Source organism: Pseudorasbora parva, chromosome 6 (assembly GCF_024679245.1).
Source record: "Pseudorasbora parva isolate DD20220531a chromosome 6, ASM2467924v1, whole genome shotgun sequence".
NCBI lineage: Eukaryota > Metazoa > Chordata > Actinopteri > Cypriniformes > Gobionidae > Pseudorasbora > Pseudorasbora parva.
The window spans coordinates 17,988,009-18,012,021 of record NC_090177.1 but is presented as its reverse complement, the minus strand read 5'-3'; the positions used below and the strand labels follow the sequence as shown (position 1 = coordinate 18,012,021).

The window sequence follows — 24,013 nt, the reverse complement described above, 5'->3', positions numbered from 1 at the left end:
GTGTCATATTTTCAGAGTTAATCTTGCAGCAGAGCATAGTCTATTCATTTCAAAACAAGTGAAAATGCAAAGATACAATAGGATGCAGAGAAGTATTCAAAAAACTAGACATACAGAAATCCAACATTTCCATATTACTCAGTGTGAATTTTGATAGTGGTGCTGGACAACAGAGATTGAAAGATTCAGTAGATTCTTTTTTTCCGTCTGCCGTTCCCCACAAACTGAGGTATTCTGCTCCACATGAGCCACAATGGCCAACTGTGGAATAATAGGGGATGTGATGTCATCAAACGCCGCTGTCTTCAAAAGACAAGGGTGGCTGGGGAGCAGGACTCTTTGATGTGTCCCCCGGAGGGGTCTCTAGCCAGCCTGCTTTAGAGAACAGAGCTGGAGTCTTCAGAGAGATGGGCCCTGGGCTCTACCGATCCCCATACACCCACCCACGCCCACACACTCTCTGATCAATAGTGAGTCTTAATCAATCTCAACAATGCTTTACTCACTCCTCTCTTCCTTTAACCTCTGCCCTGCCATACACAGACAGTGCAGTTTAAAAGGCAAATACATGAGTGCTTGTGTGCTTATACAAGTGTTCACACAAAACAAAAAGCACAGATTTTTAACTGCTGCTTGCCAGTGCTAAATTCCCTACCATGGTGCTAAGGTGTTCTGGGCAGTTGCTAAAGTAAAGTGATCTGGGGGGTTGCTAGGACGTTGCTATGGTGTTCTGAGTGGTCATTAGGATGTTGCTAGGGAGTTCTGGGTGCTCATTAGGGGTTGCTAGGGTATTCTGAATGGTTGCTAGGGTGATGCTGTGGGGTTCTCTTTGATTAAGGCATTGCTAAGGTATTCTAAGTGTTCATTAGGATGCTGCTATGGTGTTCTGGGTGGACATTAGAGCATTACTAAACTGTTTTAAATGGTTGCTAGGACGTTGCTATGGTGTTCTGGGTAATTGCAAAGGTATGGGTGATTTGGGTGTTCATTAGAGTGCTGCTAGAGTGTCACTGGAGAATTTCTAGACTGTTCTGGTGGGTGTTAGTGCATCGCTACAGTGTTCTGTGCAATTGCTAGATAAAAGTCTCCTTAGATGATGTTCTGGTGCCTATGGCTTGAATCCTTCCTTCAGTGAAAATCTGTGAGATTTATTTGCTCCTGTTTTAAAACGGTAATTCCCCCCCAAATGAAAATGTACTCATGTCGATCCAAACCTGTATGACCTTCATTCAAACTAAATTGGAACCCATTGACTAAACAAAAACACTTTTTCGAAATTTCTTTAACGTTTCACCGGAGAAATTAATTTATGTTTAGAACATGTGTAAATGACTTTTGCACTCTTTAAAACAGGAGACAAACATTAATATTAAGCTTTTTAGTAGTTTTAGTGGCTCTTACAACCACCACTAATCATTATGAGAAACTAAAGCTAATAAAGTAATGTGGTGCTACAAGAAGCAAAACGGCACTGACCACAAACATCGGTGTGGATAAACAGATTCAGCACGACACTACACCTATCGCCCCTCTCCGGTCCATTTTAATTGGCTGAGTTCTCTTGTTATGAATTGATGAGGAGAGGAAGGACTCGGCAGGGAGCTTTACAGAGGTAGCTTTAAAGAGCATTACTTTAACAACGCACCTGTCTCATACGGCGAGAATCAGTTCGTACTGAAATAATTAAGGCAGAAGAAAAGCATCAATCAAGCTACTGAGCATGTGCAGGAAACCACCACAGGAAGAGACCTCCGCTCCATTTGGTATCATCTGGGGCCTACGGGCTAATTTGTTTACATCCATAATACATTCAAAGGATTTATCTAACTTGCAAATGAGCTTTCATTTACTGGTCCAAGAGGTTCTGTGGATTGCAGGGAGCAGTGGATAAAGAGAGGAAAGGTGTGGAGGAGTAGGAACAGCTGGCAGGGCAGGGAAAGGAGAAGGACGGAGGTGGATTTAACCCTTCGTCACCCTGCCGAGAGTTTTCTGGGTCAACAGTGCGTCGTGCAGGCATGTGAGTGTTTTAACAAACACGCGTCACATCTGGTTGGATCAAATCGGAATGGACTTGGATGGTAGCCATACATGAGCGCTGTCTACAGAAGTCAAAGGTCAGCTGGACAATCCCTGGACCAGTTTCAAGGACACCATCTAAAAGTGACAACTCCATAACAGATTGTCTTGTGTCCAGACACACTCTGAACATATGCCAAATGGCAGGATAACACAAGGTGTGTGTGTGTGTGAGGATGTGCCGATCCCTGAAGGGAAGAGAGTAAATGGCTGGTAAAAGGTCTCCTCAACACTGCTGCAGGGGCTGCGTTCAGACAGCGGCCACTCTGCGATGATATGGTCAGAAAGTGTTTCCTGTGGCCGGCTGATAGAGACAAAACTTTAACCAGTGACATGAAAGCAGATGTCACGTTTATTGATGTAAGAACTAGTTTCTAGCTAGGATGTACAGTAAAAGCGCCATCAAAACGAACTTGTGTTCTGTGCCTGTTGTACATTACACCAGGTTTCTGTGAGGAACAGATTGCGAGAGGGCATTAGAGAAGGAGAGATGTGTGTCTTAATGAAGGAATCCTTCTATTGACTCAGACTTTTGCAACAAATCAGGACGTTGTGGTGGTTTTCGAGTTAAAGTGTTAGTTTAACCAAAAATAAAAATTCTATCATTAATTACTTACCCTAATGTCGTTCGACACCCGTAAGACCTCCGTTCATCTTCAGAACACAAATGAAGATATTTTTGTTGAAATCCGATGGCGCAGACAGGCCTTCATTGACACCAATATCATTTCCTTATTCAAGACCCATAAAAGGCACTAAAGATGTTGTTACAAAAACCGTCTCACTACAGTGATTCAACAATCATTTTATTGAGTGACGAGAATAGTTTTACATCTAAAAAACGACATATAGTGATGGGCCGGTTTGAAAACAAAGCTTCGAACCGTTATTAATCAGTGTATCGAATCAAGCTCCGATGCTTCAGAAAGCTTTGTTTTTAAATTGACCTATCACTATATAAGTCGTTATTTAATTTTTTTTGCACACAAAAACTATTCACGTCACTTCATAAAATTATTGTAGAATCACTGTAGTGAGATGGACTTTGTAACGACGTCTTTAATGCCTTTTATGGGTCTTGAGAGAGGAAAGGACATTGATGTCAATGAAGGCCTGTCTGAGCCATCGGATTTCAACAAAATCTGTGTATAACAACTTACATTTTAAGTTGATAATAGCACAAATCATTCCAAGAATATCGACCACTTTTGATTTTTTGTACGCTTTGCTTTTTTAAGCTTACTATCTTCACTTTCATATAAAAAGGGATACTCCACCCCAAAAAATGAAGATTTTGTCATCATTTGTCATTCGTAACTAGCATGACAAGCCAGACCCACATCAAGATTTTTTTAGTCTGGAAACTACCATTTACGGCTCAATCCGAGGGGCGGGATAAACGGTTGTTTTTTAATCTCCCTCTGCACGCGATAGGATAGCGCTACAACCAACCAGAGCAACGAAGGTGAAGCGGAGCTCATTGATAGATTAAACTTTCGCCGTATCCGGTCGGCAAAACTCAGAACACATCTTCCTTTCTTAAGAATGACTTCAGTGCCGTTCTTTGTTCTCATCTCAAAGAAAAGCTTAACTCCAAGTTTTAACTCCAGAAAACGTTCGCCAGCTTCTTTATTTTCAAGTAGCATGCAACTCTGCCGTCACTATGTTAAGCCCTGCCCACCAACTCTATACACGATGTGATTGGCCTGACCAGAGTTTGGTTTTTACAGCTCAGACGTGTATTGAGAGTTGCTAGACGACACTTGTGGCAGATTAGATTTGCTGCCACTAGGGTGCGTCTAGATTTCTAGGCTAATTCCTAACCTGTATGACAAAGGAAGCGATTAGGGTGAACTATCCCTTTACTTTATTTGAAATGAGAGTGAAGAAAAAGGGCTATAGTGACTGTGAGAGCGATGGAGTCTAGAAGTTCATGAGAGCACTGAAGGGAAGGCATGCTGTTTTTATGTGTGCAAGTATGTGTGTGAAAAAGGGTCAGAGAGAGAGAGAGAGAGAGAGAGAGAGAGAGAGAGAGAGAGAGAGAGAGGGGTTTGAGGGAAGAGGACAGCACATCTAAGGATCCTCAGAACTGCAGTGAGGCAAACTCATGCTGAGATTCAGTCCCAGAAACGGAGAGACTTCAGGCTAAACATTCATACTGCTGCAAAACCACCAACACTCACACAAACTGTGATCTCAAGATATAAACAAGCTTTTTTTTAATACGCTTTTGACCACTTGCGCAAGCATATGTACCCAAACACAACACACGTGCTAAACATACGTATTTTTTTGTGTTCTCACAGATGTCTGTGTCTCCACCCACCTCAGCCTTCTCCGTCTGAACGGATGGGGTCAGTGTCGCCCTACGAACACACACGCTACTGTGTGTGGCTCAGCAAATGCTGAGCCAATATCTTACATAGATATGGCAAGGGCACTGATGAGAGAGAGCGAGAGGGACAGAGAAAAAGAGAGAGAAAGAGAGACAGAGAGGATAAAGGAGAAAAAAATCAATACCATATCTCAACACTAAGCACAAACCAAGCCAAAGCAGCAGGAGTGTGCAGCTTGCTACATAAACTGGACAGCTTCATCAGGGTTCTTCAGCACACCAAACACACACACAGTATTTCCTTTCATTTTAGGCAGGCTTAGGAAAGCGTGTGCATGTGCCTGCTGGGAGAGTGGCGCTGGGTGTTGGTTGGCTCACGGAATAGAGAATCTAATGCTGCACCTTCATTTCTACTGTCCAAACACTCTTTTTTTTCCCTCCCTCTCTCACACATAAACACACACATCCACTGGCCGAGCCCTCAAAATACCCAGTCTAAAAATAGCCAGCAGGGAGGCGTCGGCCCGGCTATTATTATTACGTGCACGTCCTGCCCGCCCCTACCAAGGAAGGGGACTAGACTAATGCTTTTTCTGGTGCAGGCAATTAAAAAACTATTTGTCACCTGCCTAGCGCTGATGTTCGGGCCCCTGGCGCAGGATTACTGGGGCCCCCTGATCAGATCGGCCCGAGTTGAGATGGACAAATGAGAGATGGGAGGGAAGAGAAGGCTGATAGGAGGATGGGAGAGCAGAGAGCAGGCCTGGGAGGGTTCCTGATTTATACAGACAGGTTAATACCAGTGCAGCCAAGCCTCTGACTGCCACTGCCATCAGGAAGTCATGCAATATTTAAAGCCCGCCGAATTAAAGACGCTCGGCTTCAGGGGCCATGGCAAAAATAGGAATGTATATGTCTGCAGGCCTCTTGATGCTTTTGTAGTGTACTCACATATACATGTGCTGCACATGCAGGGGTGTAGCAAACAATGTAACACTTTTTAGAAACAAAATGTGCAAACCCGGATTTTGGGAATTCATCATTTATACAGTTTAAGGAAATAAATATGTTGAGAACTCACGTTGAGAATGGAAAAAAAACTTAAAATATATGATTATTTCTAAAATATAATTATTAGATTTAGGATTATGGTCATTTCCAAATACACGATTATTAAAAATAATCATTGTAATAAAACTTATTTAAAACAGTCATAGTAAATTATTATTTATGACTATTCTGTTTATTCCTAATAGATATAATCATAATTATATCTATAAATAAATAATCATAAATAAAAATAATCCTGTTTTAAGTGTCAAGATTTTGCTAATAAACAAACTAATTAATAAATTGCACTTTAAAGGTCTCACTTTGCTTGGTGTAAGAAAAATATATTTTCAAAAGACTTTTCAGTAAATCTGAGCAGATGCTGAGGGATTGTCAAATAATTCATATTAATGAGTCTAGCCGACTTTTCCCTGTTCAGTGTCTGTCGTTTCATACCTGGGATCCCCAGCTGCATTATAACTTAAAGCAGGATGCACACGTACACAGAAATGCTAAGCTATTGTCGCCTGAGGGATCAATACTGCGACTAGAACAGAAAGTAAGGTGTTGACCGATTCAGAGATACACAAAAGACTGACGGAAAGATTCTTTTAAAGGCCCGGCTCCCCCACCAGCCCCTCAGAACAGGAACCTGGCACGTGTTTGATTGTTCCATTCATGCTATCGATTTGGCCACAAAACAATTACCAACGCAAAGCCTCAATGTTTTCCAGACACCCCATTCTGAGAGACAGCAGGTGCTATCTTGATACAATTCTGGATATTATGGCAGCTGGCGGAACTCATAACCCAAACAGGCCCGACTGACTGAGGACATGCTCTTCCACTTTATCATTATTAATGATATGAACACACAGGAAAATATATGTTGGAGAATACAAATAGAAAAAAAGTACCCATGCTGATTTGTTCCCATAATGTTCCAATTTGTTCCTTTTTTTTGTGTGCATAAAATAAACAGAATTGAGAAAAATGTATGTAAACATATGATGTGTTCAAAAGCGAGATGACACCATACAGTAATACCTTTGACAATATGAAAAAATAAAATAAAATAAATAGGACCTGTAAGATTTATAGGACTTTTTGATTGAGGGTTGTTCCAAATCTGCATGGATTCTGTTCAAGCCTGGTTATGGGTCTTGGAGAGTAACTCCAAAGGCCCAAAGCCTTCTGTTTTATCGTCCTCCATCATTTGCGAGGGTGCAAAGAGCACAGACGGTCCCCCAGGCCTTCTAATGAGCGATGGAGATGGACCAGTGAAAAAGGCCATCAAAGCTCTCTGGGTGTGGGGCAGTGTGCCAGACTCAGGTTCTGAGTACGGTTATGGTGGCAGTAAATAGCCCTGTGGAGGTAGTTTATGTGTCCCCATGTGGCACCCCCCCATTCCAACTCCGACACACCCTGCATTACTAATTTACAAGGCAGCTCATTAATGGTATGTGATTTACAATGCTCATTTGAATCTCTGATCTCTGCCTGATGAAATCATCACCTTACAGTGGCTATACACGCAAACACACACACACACGCACGCACGCACACACACACACACACACACACACACACACACACACACACACACACATACACGTCTATATTACCAAGAGGGGACTATCACTCTACACTATCCAAGAGGGGACCTGTGTTTCTAGTCATTTTGAAGAAACAAAAATCACATACAAAATTTTCTTTTAAGGTCCTTATTCACAATATAACTTCAAATAAGCATTTTTTTATTTTTTTAAAAATATGCCAAGAGGGGACCTGAACGATGTCTACCTATCCAACAGGGGACCTCCATAGACTCTAATGGAGCTGTGTGTGTTTGTGTGTGACCGATGTCTACCTATCCAACAGGGGACCTCCATTAGTCTGCAGTGGAGCTGTGTGTGAATGTGAAGTGAGCTGGCAGTCAAGTCTGTCTTCATTTTATATATATATATATATATATATATATATATATATATATATATATATATATATATATATATATATATATATATATATATATATGCCATCTCCACCATTACATGTCTTTACAAATAAATAACATAAATGCAGTTAAGCTTCGTACAGACTATATAATGTGTCAAGTAATAATATGTCTTTTTATAATAACTGTGTTCTTTTGAATGTACTGAGAAGTATTTATTTGTAACCTAAAATATACTTTAATACTTTAATTTATTTTTAAATATATTTATTACACAGTCGCAATAAAGTTACAAGATGTAACATCAAGTAACACACTACACTTAGTTAGTCCACAAGTCTTCTTGTGCTTTAGTATGTTAGTCAACACATTAAAATAAGTTAACTTGTTTACACAGGCATCTGGTATCACAATAGGCACACACACACACACACACACACACAAACACAATATACCTTAGACATAATACCTAATACATTACAGAAAAGTCATTTCTTTAAGAAATTCATTCTCTGTTGTGTCTTCATAATTACAGTATATGATCAGTCCACATCTCTCATTTAAGATTATTGTCAGGTACACCAATGCATTTACATTTGTGCCCGATTGTATTAGCTGCCTATTCAAATATAGTTTCTGCTCTCTAAAATCCCCCCGAAATACTTTGTTCTTGAGATTTTAAGAGTGAGATTTGATTTCTTGCACCATTTACAAAAATAAAATAAATCAAGGACTGGACAAGCAGAAATTGTTCTTTAGGGTTATAAGGTCCCCTGTTAGATAGTAAATCACGACGCCTGTGTGTTTGCTGTGACATTTCTTATTATCACAAACACACTGCAAAGATTTAGTTTTTACAGCAATACCTGAGTTTAAAGGGTTAAATCAAGCAGAAATAGCTTTCTAATGTATTAATTGCAGGTCATTATTGAATAGTGATTTACGTTACACACACACACTGACTCAGGTCCCCTGTTAGATAGTAAATCACGACGCCTGTGTGTTTGCTGTGACATTTCTTATTATCACAAACACACTGCAAAGATTTAGTTTTTACAGCAATACCTGAGTTTAAAGGGTTAAATCAAGCAGAAATAGCTCTCTAATGTATTAATTGCCGGTCATTATTGAATAGTGATTACATTACACACACACTGACTCAGGTCCCCTGTTAGATAGTAAATCATGACGCCTGTGTGTTTCTCTCCTCAACCCCCACAACCCCCCACTCACAATTTACATTTCAATAAGGGAAGACTTGAAAAACCAGTTTGTGAACCACAGGCCAATAGAGCTCAAACTACCAATGTGGCAGAACCCTTCTCAAATAAACTAGAGAAGATGCTGGGATTTGCCCTGCCAAATTAAACTAAATTACAGTTTTTACAATCGCTAGGCCACATTTCTCAATACTTTGGTCATTTTCAAAACTTGTTCTCCAAACCAACTTTCTGCTTCACATCAGTTATTTCACATTCAAAATCCACAAAAACTAACAAAACACTTAATTCATGTCTCAAATCAAGTGCCAATGATCCACAGTTTAGCTTGCACAGACTGAAGTTGTGATCACTGTGTGAAGAGTTGAAAAAGTTGAAAAAGTGTGTTTATTATTGAGAAATGTTTTGTAAAAGAACATTTTATATCACAGCTTAACTGTGGATCAACATTGCTTTAGCAAAAAATGCATTCAATGGCAACATCTTTCAATTTACCTGAAATCTTTTCTCACTTTGACACAAACACAATCAAATCTTTGTTCTACAGGCCAATTCGCACATCCTTACATGCTGTTTTCAAAAGTGTTAAACTTATGGACAAAACAATAACATAATACAAAACTGAATGAGACAGCAATTTACAACATGTATACAGTAATACTGTAATGCAATTTATACTGCTAAAAAAATCAAACACTATCAAAGCAACTTTTATGAAACTGAACACCAACACCAGTGTTAGTCCATTACCACCCATTCAAAAGAGGAAACTTAGGAATAATGTTGTACTGTACTGTAAGCATGCAGTGAATTATAAGCAGCAGAGAGTGTCATTCTAGTTTTGTAAAGACATTTTAATTGTATAATGTTCCTGATGTTAGTGTTGGATGTAAACCTGTGCTGCCAGTGCTCTGGAAGAATGAGTTGATTTGTAAAAGTAAAATTAACTGCTGTGAAGCTGAAAGTTGGTTAGCAAATTTATAAACTCCTCACTCAGTTCTCCTAAATATTGGGAAATATGTCCTAGCGATTGTAATTTCATTTCATCATGTAATTTCAATTTATTTTTGGCAGTGTATTTGGTCTAGGACACAGGTAACAGTAGTGAGCTTCTTTGTATCACCTGTGAGAGTCTTCATGCATTGAAATGTAAATTACTGGTGGGGGGTTGAGCAGCAAACTCAACACACACACTATTCTTTATTCCAATTTCAAGAGCACATCTAAAACCACTAGCCCAAACACATTACAAGTGAAAGCACAAATAAATACAAAAGATATGATACACATGAAATAAACAGTGCTTTTCAGGACGGTCTGTCAGTAGTTGTAATATAACAGTGTATTGTCCTCACTGTAAAAAAATTAAATAATTTAAAAAAAAAAATATATATATATATATATATATATATTCTTTTTTATAAGTTAATAATTTTAAAGTTACTTTTTCTCAAAGTGTATGTTCACTTAACTGAACCTACTATGACATAAGCAACTATGTTTACTTGGATACTTCCTATTTTTTAAAAAATAATTTTGTATTATTTTAGCATTTTAGTTTAGCATTCGTGGACTGTCAGAGATACAGCTTTTGGGGCGTGTGCTTTAGGTGTTCACGCATATAGCACGTGAGTAATGAAGAGCCTTCTGAAGCAAAGTGGCACGTTTGTGTAAGAACAATGTCCATATTTTAAACTTTATAGACTAAACAAACTATTTTTATTGAAAGAAATTGTGTTTTAGTGTGATTATGAAAAGAGTAACCCCTGACGCTAAGTTTTGTTTAGCTCTATCTTCTCTCTTCAGCGTTTGTCAGTGCACATACGTCAAGGATTCATGGGTGAAGAAGGGTTACTCTTTAAAGTACAACTCCGGTGAGAAATGACCCTCGGGGTAATTAATAGATGGTTACCGAGTAGATCGTTCTCTGGGATGCGTTTTCATGGAAATCAAGTGTAAAGAGTTTTATCTCTAAAAACAGATTTGAGTGACGAACGCTGTGCTAAGTGATGAACTGTGACTTGGAATCTCATATGGGCCGTTGTTTCCGGAAGAAAGCACTGAACGCAGTAGAGAAAAAAAAAGAAAAAAAAGTCCATGTAATTAGATTTCACAAACTTAATTCCTATCGATCAGCTCACTTAGCACAACGTTCGTGGCTCGACTAGTCGAGACTGTTTTCCAAGATGGCTGCAGTCTGTAAACGTGTAATGTACTGTCTTGTACCGTTTGTACTCTAACAAGTTCTCAATGCTGCGGTTTGCATGTAGGGATCCTCATTATGCTGCCTTGTTAGTGTGAGGTTATTTTGAGCCTTGTTAGTGGTATTAACTAGCGATTTAATTTCACTTATTCCATGCCCCATAGACAAACATTATAAGCTAATCTGTGTTTAGAGATAAAACTCTTTAAATTCGATTTTCATGAAACCGCATCCCAGAGAACGATCTACTCGGTAACCATCTGTTAATTACCCCTAGGGTCATTTCTCACCGGAGTTGTCCTTTAAGCGCAATGTGATTCGTGTGGCACTGAAAACCGAAAGCTAGTATTTTAGTCTATGGATCAGTTACTGTGTGGATCAGTTATATGATGGTTAGATGCACTTTTATGGACCGACAAGGCACTGGCATTTTAAAGCTGGGAAGAGCCAGGACTTTTTTAATATAAATTTAAATAACTGAATGACAGAATGTTGAAAAAGAATGTCATATACACTTGGGATGACTTGAGGATGAGTAAATCATGGGCTAATTTTCATTTGTAGGTGAACTAACTGCTGTAAACTGGGCCCACAAACACAGTAGATCCACACAACCCCCCACACAATTTACATTTTAATAATAATAAATAAGGGAAGACTTGAAAACCTAGGGCCCTATAATTTCCGCGATCACGGAATCGCGGACGGAATCGCGGAATTGGCATATTAACGCGGAATCTGCATATAAACGCGGAATCTGGTGTTAACGCAGATTTCCCCGGAATTTTACATATTTGTAATGAAATTCTGTGTCGTGTGGGTGGAGAACGTATGTCTGAGGAAAGTGCAGACCGGGGGAAGCAAATCTTCGTGACACAACCCCTCCCGTCATTTCAGCTCGCCCTTCAAAACAATGAAAGTATGGCGAAGTTGGTCTCCACGGCTCTGCTTTCGGCAGCGAAAAAGTTAAGAAACTCGACGCTAACGGCGGTTTCACACTGCACGCGCAGGCGGCGCAGAAGCTTTGCGTATGGAGAGCGTGAGCCGCGCTCGTGTATTGCACAGACAGACAAATATTGTCCATTCTGTCAGATTTTCCGGTGTTCTGCTCGACCCCTGTCATCTCGTGCTTTGATTTATAATGTGCACATTAGGCAGCAATGCATATCTGCTGCAAATGCGACCGTTTTCCCCTCTGTTAGTCTGTTCCAAACATGCATTTAACATGCTGTATATGGCTAGTTTACATGATAAGTAACCTTAAAGTTAAAATTAAGCATCTCGTTTTAATCATTTAAAGGGGCCTTTGAAGTTGGGGAAAAAAACTTCTGGCAGTGTTGTGTTTTCGTGTATTTTTATTTTTCACAGCTCTGGATATCATAATGGTGATTGTTAAACACACAGAACAATTCACTACATGATTTCATGGTGCAATGTTTTTTTTATGTTAATTTTCAAATTTAAATGTTTTACTTAATAGTACTTAAGAGTACTGTAAAATATGATTCTTATGATTTTTTTTTTTTTAGTTCTTTTAAAAAAAAATTACTTGAAAGAAAAAGCTAATGGAGCACTTTCATTTTAACTTATATAAACTATTATAATTTATTTTACCGGAAAGTTTAAAGCTAATAACCATTAATATTTGAAGTATTTGAAGTGCAGTGTTATGTCAAATATCATATTTGTCCTAAAAAGTAAATGTGATGTTTGTTACCTCGATAAATTTAAGGTCATTCCTATTTTTTGTTTTATGTTGTATTATATTAACATTAAAAGCAAACTCTTTTTTCACCAAAATTACAGTAAAGGGTAAAAAAACTGAATTACCAAACATTTTAACGGAAAAAAAGGAATCTGCAAAAATTAAAACGGAAAAAACGGAATTTGGGAAAAAATAAAACGGATTTTATAGGGCCCTAAAAACCCAGTTTGTGAACCAAAGGCCAACCTAGAGGAAAGGAAAATCAAACCTGAGATCTCCTTCTCAACTCACATCTTTCTCCTAGACAGAAATGAGATCAAGTGAACATCAAATTGAGACATAAGGCTAAGTCTCCTGCTTCTCACATGTTTATCCTGAGACAAAAAATGACATTCTCTCATGTTTATCTCCACTAAAGTTTCATAAGAGATCTCAACAACATCACATACTACGCTCTGATTTGTCTCCTTGGCTAGAGAGACTGTATTGCTCATATGTGTCTCCTCTAAAGTTTCAGAAGGGATCTCAACAGTATCGCATGCTGTGCTCAGACTTTTTTCTTCAGCTAGATACTCTGGAACTCTTACTTTTGTCACCTCTAAAAAGTTTCATAAAAGATCTCAATAACATCACACACTGTGCTCAGAATATTCTCCTTAGTCAAAGTCTCTGGCACTCTCAAATTTGTCAAACAAATGTTGGTCACTTTTTCAAAACTCTTCACACAGCGATCACAACTTCAGTCTGTGCAAGCTAAACGGTGGCTCATTGGCACTTGATTTGAGACATGAATTAAGTGTTTTGTTAGTTTTTGTGGATTTTGAATGTGAAATAACTGATGTGAAGCAGAAAGTTGGTTTGGAGAACAAGTTTTGAAAATGACCAAAGTATTGAGAAATGTGGCCTAGCGATTGTAAAAACTGTAATTTAGTTTAATTTGGCAGGGCAAATCCCAGCATCTTCTCTAGTTTATTTGAGAAGGGTTCTGCCACATTGGTAGTTTGAGCTCTATTGGCCTGTGGTTCACAAACTGGTTTTTCAAGTCTCCCTTATTGAAATGTAAATTGTGAGTGGGGGGTTGTGGGGGTTGAGGAGAGAAACACACAGGCGTCGTGATTTACTATCTAACAGGGGACCTGAGTCAGTGTGTGTGTAACATATTCACTATTCAATAATGACCTGCAATTAATACATTAGAGAGCTATTTCTGCTTGATTTAACCCTTTAAACTCAGGTATTGCTGTAAAAACTCTAAATCTTTACAGTTTGTTTGTGATGATAAGAAATGTCACAGCAAACACACAGGTGTCGTGATTTACTATCTAACAGGGGACCTGAGTGAGTGTGTGTGTAACATAATCACTATTCAATAAAAGACCTGCAATTAATACATTAGAGAGCTATTTCTGCTTGATTTAACCCTTTAAACTCAGGTATTGCTGTAAAAACTCTAAATCTTTACAGTGTGTTTGTGATGATAAGAAATGTCACAGCAAACACACAGGCGTCATGATTTACTATCTAACAGGGGACCTGAGTCAGTGTGTGTGTGTAACGTAATCACTATTCAATAATGACCTGCAATTAATACATTAGAGAGCTATTTCTGCTTGATTTAACCCTTTAAACTCAGGTATTGCTGTAAAAACTAAATCTTTGCAGTGTGTTTGTGATGATAAGAAATGTCACAGCAAACACACAGGCGTCGTGATTTACTATCTAACAGGGGACCTGAGTCAGTGTGTGTGTGTAACATATTCACTATTCAATAATGACCTGCAATTAATACATTAGAGAGCTATTTCTGCTTGATTTAACCCTTTAAACTCAGGCATTGCTGTAAAAACTCTAAATCTTAGCAGTGTGTTTGTGATGATAAGAAATGTCACAGCAAACACACAGGCGTCGTGATTTACTATCTAACAGGGGACCTGAGTCAGTGTGTGTGTAACGTAATCACTATTCAATAATGACCTGCAATTAATACATTAGAGAGCTATTTCTGCTTGATTTAACCCTTTAAACTCAGGTATTGCTGTAAAAACTCTAAATCTTTGCAGTGTGTTTGTGATGATAAGAAATGTCACAGCAAACACACAGGCGTCGTGATTTACTATCTAACAGGGGACCTGAGTGAGTGTGTGTGTGTAACGTAATCACTATTCAATAATGACCTGCAATTAATACATTAGAGAGCTATTTCTGCTTGATTTAACCCTTTAAACTCAGGTATTGCTGTAAAAACTCTAAATCTTTGCAGTGTGTTTATGATGATAAGAAATGTCACAGCAAACACACAGGCGTCGTGATTTACTATCTAACAGGGGACCTGAGTCAGTGTGTGTGTGTAACGTAATCACTATTCAATAATTACCTGCAATTAATACATTAGAGAGCTATCTCTGCTTGATTTAACTCTTTAAACTCAGTTATTGCTGTAAAAACTCTAAATCTTTGCAGTGTGTTTATGATGATAAGAAATGTCACAGCAAACACACAGGCGTCGTGATTTACTATCTAACAGGGGACCTGATTCATTTTGTTAAACATAAATAAATCAAAAGTGGTTAGTTTAAAAAGCTCATAAATGTATAAGGTGGTAACATGGGCCTTTTATATGGGCCAAAAGTCACCCATTATTTTTACAAATACTTGCCTAAAATAAAATGTTTTTAATGTCTATGTTAACACTTGTTTAAAAGAACTTTAGATGCAAAGTTTGTCCCATTTACCGTACCTTTTTTTTTAATATAAATAAAATAATGCATTATTTTTCAATAATTATAGGCCACTGTCATTAAAATGTTATATATATATATATATATATATACACACAGAAACAAAAAATGTTTACAAAAGCATTGAATGAGATCCCTTAATAATTTAATAAAGTTTTACGGTCTGTCCACGGCCATGATGGATGGTATTTACTATATTTATTTGTAGAAACTGAGGACACACACATTTTGATGGCAGATGTATTTCTAATTACATCCTGGTTGTTTAGATTTTTTAATCGTTTTTTCTTGGATCCTGTAGTATTTAATTTTAAAGTAATGCAAAGTTTGAAACTAGTCAGGGTATTTAGTAGAGAGATATAATCTATATAATGTTTGTTCCTTTAGTAAGCAGCCTGTTAAACAGCAGCTCTAGAGTCAGAGGACAGCAGGCCATTCAAACAATAGAGGAGTGTGTGTGTGTGAACGACGTGTGTTTAAGGGCCATTACAGTTCCTGCTCCAGCCTACAGGGGAGCTGCTGAGCATGGCCTTAAACACTCGCACACTCTTAGGTCCCCTCTTGGTCAAAATTTTTAAAAATTCACCAGAGTGTTGTTTCTTGATTTTAACATGATTTAAACACACACACCTGTAGGTCCTTACTTGGTCAAACATTTAAAAAATCACCAGAGCATTTCTTTAGTTTTTTACTTCATTTTCACATGATTTAATGCATGACCAACAGGGGACTTGAAAAATGTCCCCTCTTGGCTCAGAGGTCCCCTGTTGGTGAGTGTGTAACGACGCCAAGGTCCCCTGTTAGATAGGTAGACAAGTACACACACACACACACACACACACACACACACACACACACACACACACACACACACACACACACACACACACACACACACACAGATGACAGACAGACAGACAGACACACACACACACACACACACAGACAGATGACCGACAGACTGACAGACACACACACACACATGCGTTTACATAATATATGTGCGTGTTATATATTAAATATATTTAAATAATATTTAAGAAAGAAAGAAAGAAAAAAAGAAAGAAAGATCTCATCTAAAATCAAAACCTACAGATTTCCAATTTGATCTACACATCACCTCAAAGAATAAAATCAGGCCTACACAACATTTTCCAATCAGATTACACTTGCATATTGCCTTCCATCAAATAAAAATTAGACCTACACAAAACCTCACATTACACTAGCAGGCCTACAGAGGATTTCACTAGACTGGGAGTAAATTAGACAAAATTAGAGGCGTAAATCAGAGGCTAGAGGCAGAGGTGCGCACCTCTCTCCATTCTTGTTCAGAGCTAATTGTTTATGTAGTAACATCATAAAATCAGACCTTACAAGAACATCCTGCAGTCAAATAAAGCCACAACATGTCTCCTTATTATCCTTATATTCACATAACAGAGTGGTCACTGATCTCTCCGCTGCTCTCTCAGTCAGTCAGAGCTGTTTCCTCCCCTCGGGACGGGCCAAATTCCTGAACTGATGAAACAGATCTCCACGATGAAATTGCCAATTACAGAAATTGGATTCAGAGCACTGCTTTGTATGTTGATGAGATTGGGCTTGTATGACGGGCTTTAGATCGATATAACAGTGAATAGACTTGAATTTGGGGTAGAAAAACATCACTTTTATAATGTTACCCTTCCCTTTCTCTCTGTCTCCATCATTCTTTCTGTCGTCTCTATCTGGGATTTCTGTCTGTGATGAGGAAATCAGAATGTCAGATTTAACCAGAGCTAATTGGGCCTCTGATGTGTAATCAGGGCCGAACAAATGTGACAGTTCTGGTCATTAGCTGCAGCAACGCAAGTTATGTGTCGAAACGTCACAGCGTAGTTCAGCTCACTCCCGAAACACACCCGGCAAATGGCCGGTCACACACACGCTCGTAAGCAAGGCTGTCTGCCAACCGGCCGTACTGTGTCCTATTGATCTGCCTTTGCTCACAGCCTGCTGTCATCTGACACTTGCACGCACACACACACACACACACACACACACAAATTAGAGGCAGCGCATCAAAAAGGTCTACAGCCTGGGCCCAATCACACAGGCCTGTCCCTGGCATTGATTGCACAGGCTGCTTTAGAAAACATGAATCTGAAGCAGGAAAGGTCTGTGCTGTGCCAACTCGTTTCTGAGGGACACACGCAGGCCTTGTTTACACCTGGTATTTAGATATACTGGTATTCATCACAACATCCGTCGTTATATGTTGATGGAGTCTGAAAAAAAAAACATTCATTGACCTTGTATTTCAATTGTTTGCCAATTAAAATGCTTGGTTTTCTTACTTATGCTACAATCTTGTTGTAAATTCTTCTAAATTCTCTTAAAAAGGTAATGTTGTCAAACTGGTTAACATATTTTAGAAAAAGTCCTTTTCAAGGAAAGTCTGTTCACTCAGCGGCCATATTTGCAACGCCTCGGGGCAGCTATTTTGGGCACACAAGACCAAGTTTTATCTCTTTGAATGGGGGAATCCTGAAATCTCAAAAACTTCTTGCAGAACTCACAATTAAATAAAAGATTTCAAATCTGCAACAAAATCAAACATGAACTGACAGATTAATGTTGTTCTAACAGCAGCTCCAGTGATGCAATGACTTTACCAAAAAGTGATTGGTTCTTTTACTTTAGAAGGCGGGACTATTCCGCCATATTGTGTGTAGCAGGAATAAGTAATGGGAGTGAACCTTCTTTCTATATCTATATAGTTTTATATAGTCCAGTTATTAAGGTTTATGTTCAGCTAAAAACTACAAATCTGTAATTTTCTGCATTATATGTTTTCTGTTATTAATTAATGAATTTATAATTGTGCAATATCCAACTGTTTCATTTTTTCTCTTTTTGTAAAGAAATTTTTTTTTTAATGAACAAAAAATGTTTTGCAATGAAATTAACATTTAATGAAAAAATAATTTATTTTAAATATACAGTTTTCATTAAATGTTATATTTATTATGAAAGTGTTTTTTTCTCTTTATTTAAAAATAAATATAAGAAAATATAAATATTTCAGGAAGCTATTAAAACATTTTATTTTCATATATTTATTTTTCATTAAATGTTAAGTTTACTACAAAATAGTTTGTTCAGTAATATTTCTCTATGAACAACAACAAAAAAGTAACAAAAACTGTGAAACTGTTAACATTAACTGGGAAAATTATTATAAAACTAAATAAACATTTCTACCATATCTAAAACGCATGGCTAAAAGTAAAAATTGGCAATTCATTAAAAGTGTTGGCAGTGAAAATGTTGGCAGGGCAAGTGAAAATCTAAAGGACTGAGCCAGCAGAAAAAAAATTCTTATTGTTGAGTCTTGATTTAGTGCCATCCTGTTTCAAACGGTTTGTCCAATACTGATGTTAATACCAGGTGTAAATTCGGCCAACACGTGCACACACAAAAACAAGTTAACGAGCCAACAGAGCGTAGCGCTCCCAAGGCTCTCCAGACAGTGTCCTAATAGAAAAGCAGTGATCACGCTCACACACCCGTAACCTGCGGCCCATGAAGCGCCATCAGTGCTGTGTGATGCAGGCTGCTGAGTCTATAGGTAAGAGTTGGATTAACACAATAAGGCAGGTCAATCTCCCGCTCTAATGTCCCAGACGCACAGAGGGAAACGGCTGGACACACACGGCTGCCAGCGGCCGGCGCTCAATAACTGGCTGAATGTCAGTTTGGCTCACTGGCAGACTCCTGCCCTTTCACAGAGCTCTGAATTATTAAGCAGCCATCTCACATCCTGGCTCTTTCTCTCTCGGCTCGGTGTCCACGTGAATGAAGGAGTGACATGCAGGATATGTCCAGGAGATAATGGATAATGGGGAAAGTGATATGCAAAACAGCCTAAAAGGTAGTTTGGAGAGGGTTAGGTCAGAGGAAGCCCCAGATACACACTGGCCCACAGCACCAAGACACAAAGAAAGAGACAGAGAGAAGAAAAAGCCTTCGTTTACTCTGCTGCTGGTCAGTGACCCCTAATATGGAGGAAGTCTCTCTCAATGGGAGAGCAATGTTCTGACCTGACTGAGGAGCTGATGGGGTCATGAGGAGAGGAGTGTGTGATGAATGAAGGGAAGAGAGTGTGATAAGTTGAAAAGGTAGGTGATGGAGTACTAAATATGTTACTTTTCCTTATCTCACATACACTATCCTTAAAGGGATGGTCACCCAAAAATGATGTTATTTCAATTAACACACCCTAATGCAAAACATAAATTAAAATATTTTCTGAACTTCCACCGAAAATCCAAGGAACCAAAATGTAGAAGATCCAAAAAGGTCATAAAGAAATGGTTAAAGGTGTCATGAACTGGCTTTTAATTTTTTTTCCCCATACTGTTGTCTGAGGTCAACTAATGATGTTTGTGTGGTTTTTACATTTAAAAATATCATAACTTATAAGTAATAGGCTATTTTCTACACTGGTTTTGAGGCTCTCTCCTGAACGCTGAGTTTTGATGGCCGTGCTGCAATGAAGACTTGGAAGTAAACACCCACTGCTAGGATTTGGAGAAGATTTGCATATTTAATGAGCTTCATCTCCGCTGTCAGTTCACATGAGGGAGGGATTGTTTTGAAAGTGGCAACCGGATGAACCGCGCACACACACACACACACACACACGTGCGTGCGCGTTTCTAATGTCAAGAGAGAGTGAACAACGGATCAAGTAAGGAATATAATGAGATTCATCGGCCTGCCGACAGGCTTTTGTTTTGCCTGTTTTGGAAAACACAGCCCCGGGACGTTGGGCTTTGCAAGCCCTGGCCCATACATGAGTCCAGCGTGCTGAAGGTATGTTCTGTTAGATATGTACACATAATCAAAAGATATAAAATCCAGCATCGACCTGAGATTTGTTTACAAACAATTCCGCAGTGAAATGAAGTGAACATGTCTTCCCTATGTGAGCTGAAACTTCATTAAAAATAAAGTTCAACCACACATTCCTAATATTAGGATCCGAAGGAAGCTTATGCAGCGACTGTGTTCTTCCACAACCAGGAATAGTGCAATATCTTGCTCTCTTCCTCGGCATGTTTATTGTTGTTGGCTAGCGTGAGCTGATCACCTCCATGAGTCGGTGGGCAGAGCTACATGATTTACACATGCTGTAGAGGCGTTTCGTCGCACGATGACGTAAAGATGCGCACATGATCGTTTTCTTGGCCTGGTGTCTATAAAAGCTTTTCTTTGACTAACAAGGAAGTTTTCAGTTCTGAAACTTACAGGATATTCTTATATTACCATGACTTTTTATATATCAAAAGCTTAAGGGAAAGTTGATTTCTCAATTCATCACCCCTTTAAACAAATCAATTTCATTTAGGCTTTTATTCATGTATAAACATACATAAAGCACATATGGTAAATGTCTTGGGTTACGTAAGTAACCCTTGTTTCCTGAGATGGAAATGAGACCCTGTGCCGGAAACAACATTTTGGGGACTCTCCCTTAAGCCTAGTTCAGACTGCACGATTTTCAAACTCGTCGGGTCACTGCTCTTTTCACACTGCATGACTATCTGGGGTATCATGCCAAATCTCACGGGTGTCTGCGATTCTCTCTGATCACGTCTTTGATCATTCACTCGTGTGCACGAGCACTTATTTGCCTATGATATCGGGCATTTGTCGGCGATTTCACAAAACCCGACGGTGAGTCAAAATCGGGGCAAATATCAGGCAGTGTGAACTAGGCTTTAGTATAGCGTGTCTTAAGTATGAGCGTTCCAAAAATGTAGTTCTGACACGCATATTCCGGCGAAAGGGAACACAGAAGCTTGTGTGTTCATTACATGTGTTAGAACATACCTCACTGTTTTTTCATGCATCAACCATTACCATATGTGATGCGCTTCATGTATGTGTGTTCATGTGAATAAAAGCCTAAATTAAATCTGTCCATTATTTAAAACGATTGTATCTCCTCACAATACTTTTTTTCAATTGCTTGAAAATATCCATATTTAAAACTTTATAAAGTAACGTTCCGATCGATCGCCTTCTGTTTTAAACGTATGGAAAAAGTGTTGAAAGTGTCTCTGCAGTTCAAAAAAATGCTTGCGCTACTTCTGATGAGTGTAACTGGTAGCGTATGCATTTTTTTGAACTGCAGAGACACTTTCAACACTTTTTCCATATGTTGAAAATTCTTAAATATGGATATTTTTCTTAGACAAACTCACCGATTTGCTTCAGAAGGCCTTTATTAACCCCCAGAGCCACGTGGAGCACATTATATGAGAGACAGATGCATTTTATGGACTTCAAAAACCGAACAACAATCACTGCCATTATAAAGCTTGGATTAGCCAGGACTTTTTTTAATGTAACTCAGATTTTACTCGTCTGAAAGAGTGTCATATACAACTAGGATGGTTCGAGGGTGAGTAAATCATGGACTAATTGACATTTTTGGGTGAACTATCCCTTTAAGATTATGACAGCTACAGTGCCCCTTCTGGCAATTCCGACAATGTAACTTGCAGCTCATTTCAGAATACAACAGGGCATGAAATTGGGCTTGCATAGCAAGAACTGTTTTGCAAGAATTTGGCTCTAACCCTAAACATGAATCTAAAAATTGACTAATCTTGAAGGACTTTGATCTAGGAACATGTCCAACTAGGATAAATAATGTTAAGCATCATGAATAGAAATGTGTTTAATATGCTAAGTGTGTGAGAATGGGTACACGGTACACGTGGATTATGTGTAAGAGGGGTATCTGCGTGAGTCGGAGAGTGTGTACGAGATGGATGGAGATGAGAGAGCGGGCTGCTGGGACAGCTGACGCACGATGACGGGAAATTGGACTGCTGCTATGATGAAGAGCAGGTGGAGGCAGGTGTGGGAGAGGGATGCTGATGTTTACGGATGAGGGAATTGTTATAGAGGAGGTCCCATGTGCTCTACTCTGATGTGGCCTTATGTAGCACTGACACAGCAGATTTGCGGGTGACTGAAACCATGTGCCAAAACACGAATAATGGTGTGAACCTGAGAGAAGACCTGAAGAAAGAGACTCTTAAAGTCTGATCACGGTGAAAATTCATGCCATGCTTATTTTTTTGTGTAGATCTACTGAGATATTCAAATATACAGACTATGACTTTAATATATTTATTCTATAATGAACAATCAATTTCTGAAAAAGTTATTTTGATATCACCCGAAGGGCGTAAAGTAAAAAATAAAAAAATAAAAAGAATTCACCCCCCCGGGCTATAATAGTTAGTGGCAAATTAAAAGCGATAATGTCAATTTATAATGTAAAGCTACATTAAATTTTCAGCTACAGTAATTATTGAACCCCTATTCAACACTGCTGTTTTTAAGTCACTTTTAAAACAGGAGTTTTAATTATGTTAAAACCCTACCACAAAGCAAACCTGGTTCAGGAATGGTTTGAGGAGCACAACAACGAGTTTGAGGTGTTGACTTGGCCTCCAAATTCCCCAGATCTCAATCCAATCGAGCATCTGTGGGATGTACTGAACAAAAGTCCAAACTAACAGGACTTAAAGAATCTGCTGCTGACATCCTGGTGCCAGATACCACAGGACACCTTCAGAGGTCTAGTGGAGTCCATGCCTCGACGGGTCAGGGCAGCAGGAGGATCAACATAATGCCTGATCGTTGTATGTATGTATGTGTGTATATATACATATTGAAATTGTATATATATATATATATATATATATATATATATATATATATATATATATATATATATATATATATATATATATATATACAAAATAAATAATAACAAGATTTTAAATATATATTTTTTCTTTCATAAAAATGCACATTTTGTAAAATAGAATGGCATATCTCTGAGAAAGCTTTCTGATATTCATAACTAAACAATCTGTAAAAAGGATTGTTGTTTTTTTTTATATGAGATAATTTTTTTATATAAATATATATAATAATATAAATTATACAAGCTATGTCTACAAGCCCAGTCAGTATGTGCACCTTATTCTCCAAAAACTATGGAAATGCAGAGAAAATATCAGCTGAAATGGCAAGAAATAGCAATGAGACAGACTGCAGAACTTTTACTCTACTCAGGTCAAATTATTCACTGGCAGCTGGCCACATGCAGAAGGTGGACAAACCACAAAATCACATATAAACTATTATCTAGACTAGTTTAGCAGTTTATATTATATAGCCTCGAGATGTTAACTTTCAGTTGGCTGAAGGCACATATACAATATTTGTTATTTTGACAGGGCTTCTGCAGCATATATGACCTGAATCAGTGCAGAAAGCTAGATGAGTCAAGAGGGCGTGTGAATGAACAGTGTCTGAATATTAATGCACAGCCCTGGACTGAGATCCATGTGTAGCCTACGTGCGCGTTTTAAAGCAAGGCATACTTTTGCCCTTCACATATTAAAGCTGCTGTTTGTAAATAAATACTCTCCCCCATCTCCCGTTGTTTGGACAATGCTTTACCAGCATCCAAATATTCTTATACTCTATAATTCACATATCCAGACTTAAACAAACTCCTATTCACCTGTTCTCTTACAGTAGCTGCAAGCCACAAGTCCTAAGATTCTCAATCAATACTCAGCTGCTGATCCATGCGACAGCATAAACTTTCAACTTACCACATCGGCACCTCATAACAGACATTAATCCCA

General features: G+C 38.5%; 1 protein-coding gene across 13 annotated transcripts in view; it reads right to left on the bottom strand.

The window, feature by feature from the left end:
• camta1a (calmodulin binding transcription activator 1a) overlaps positions 1-24,013 on the bottom strand; it is a 437,191-nt gene that overhangs the window by 62,513 nt on the left and 350,665 nt on the right. The window lies entirely within an intron of this gene.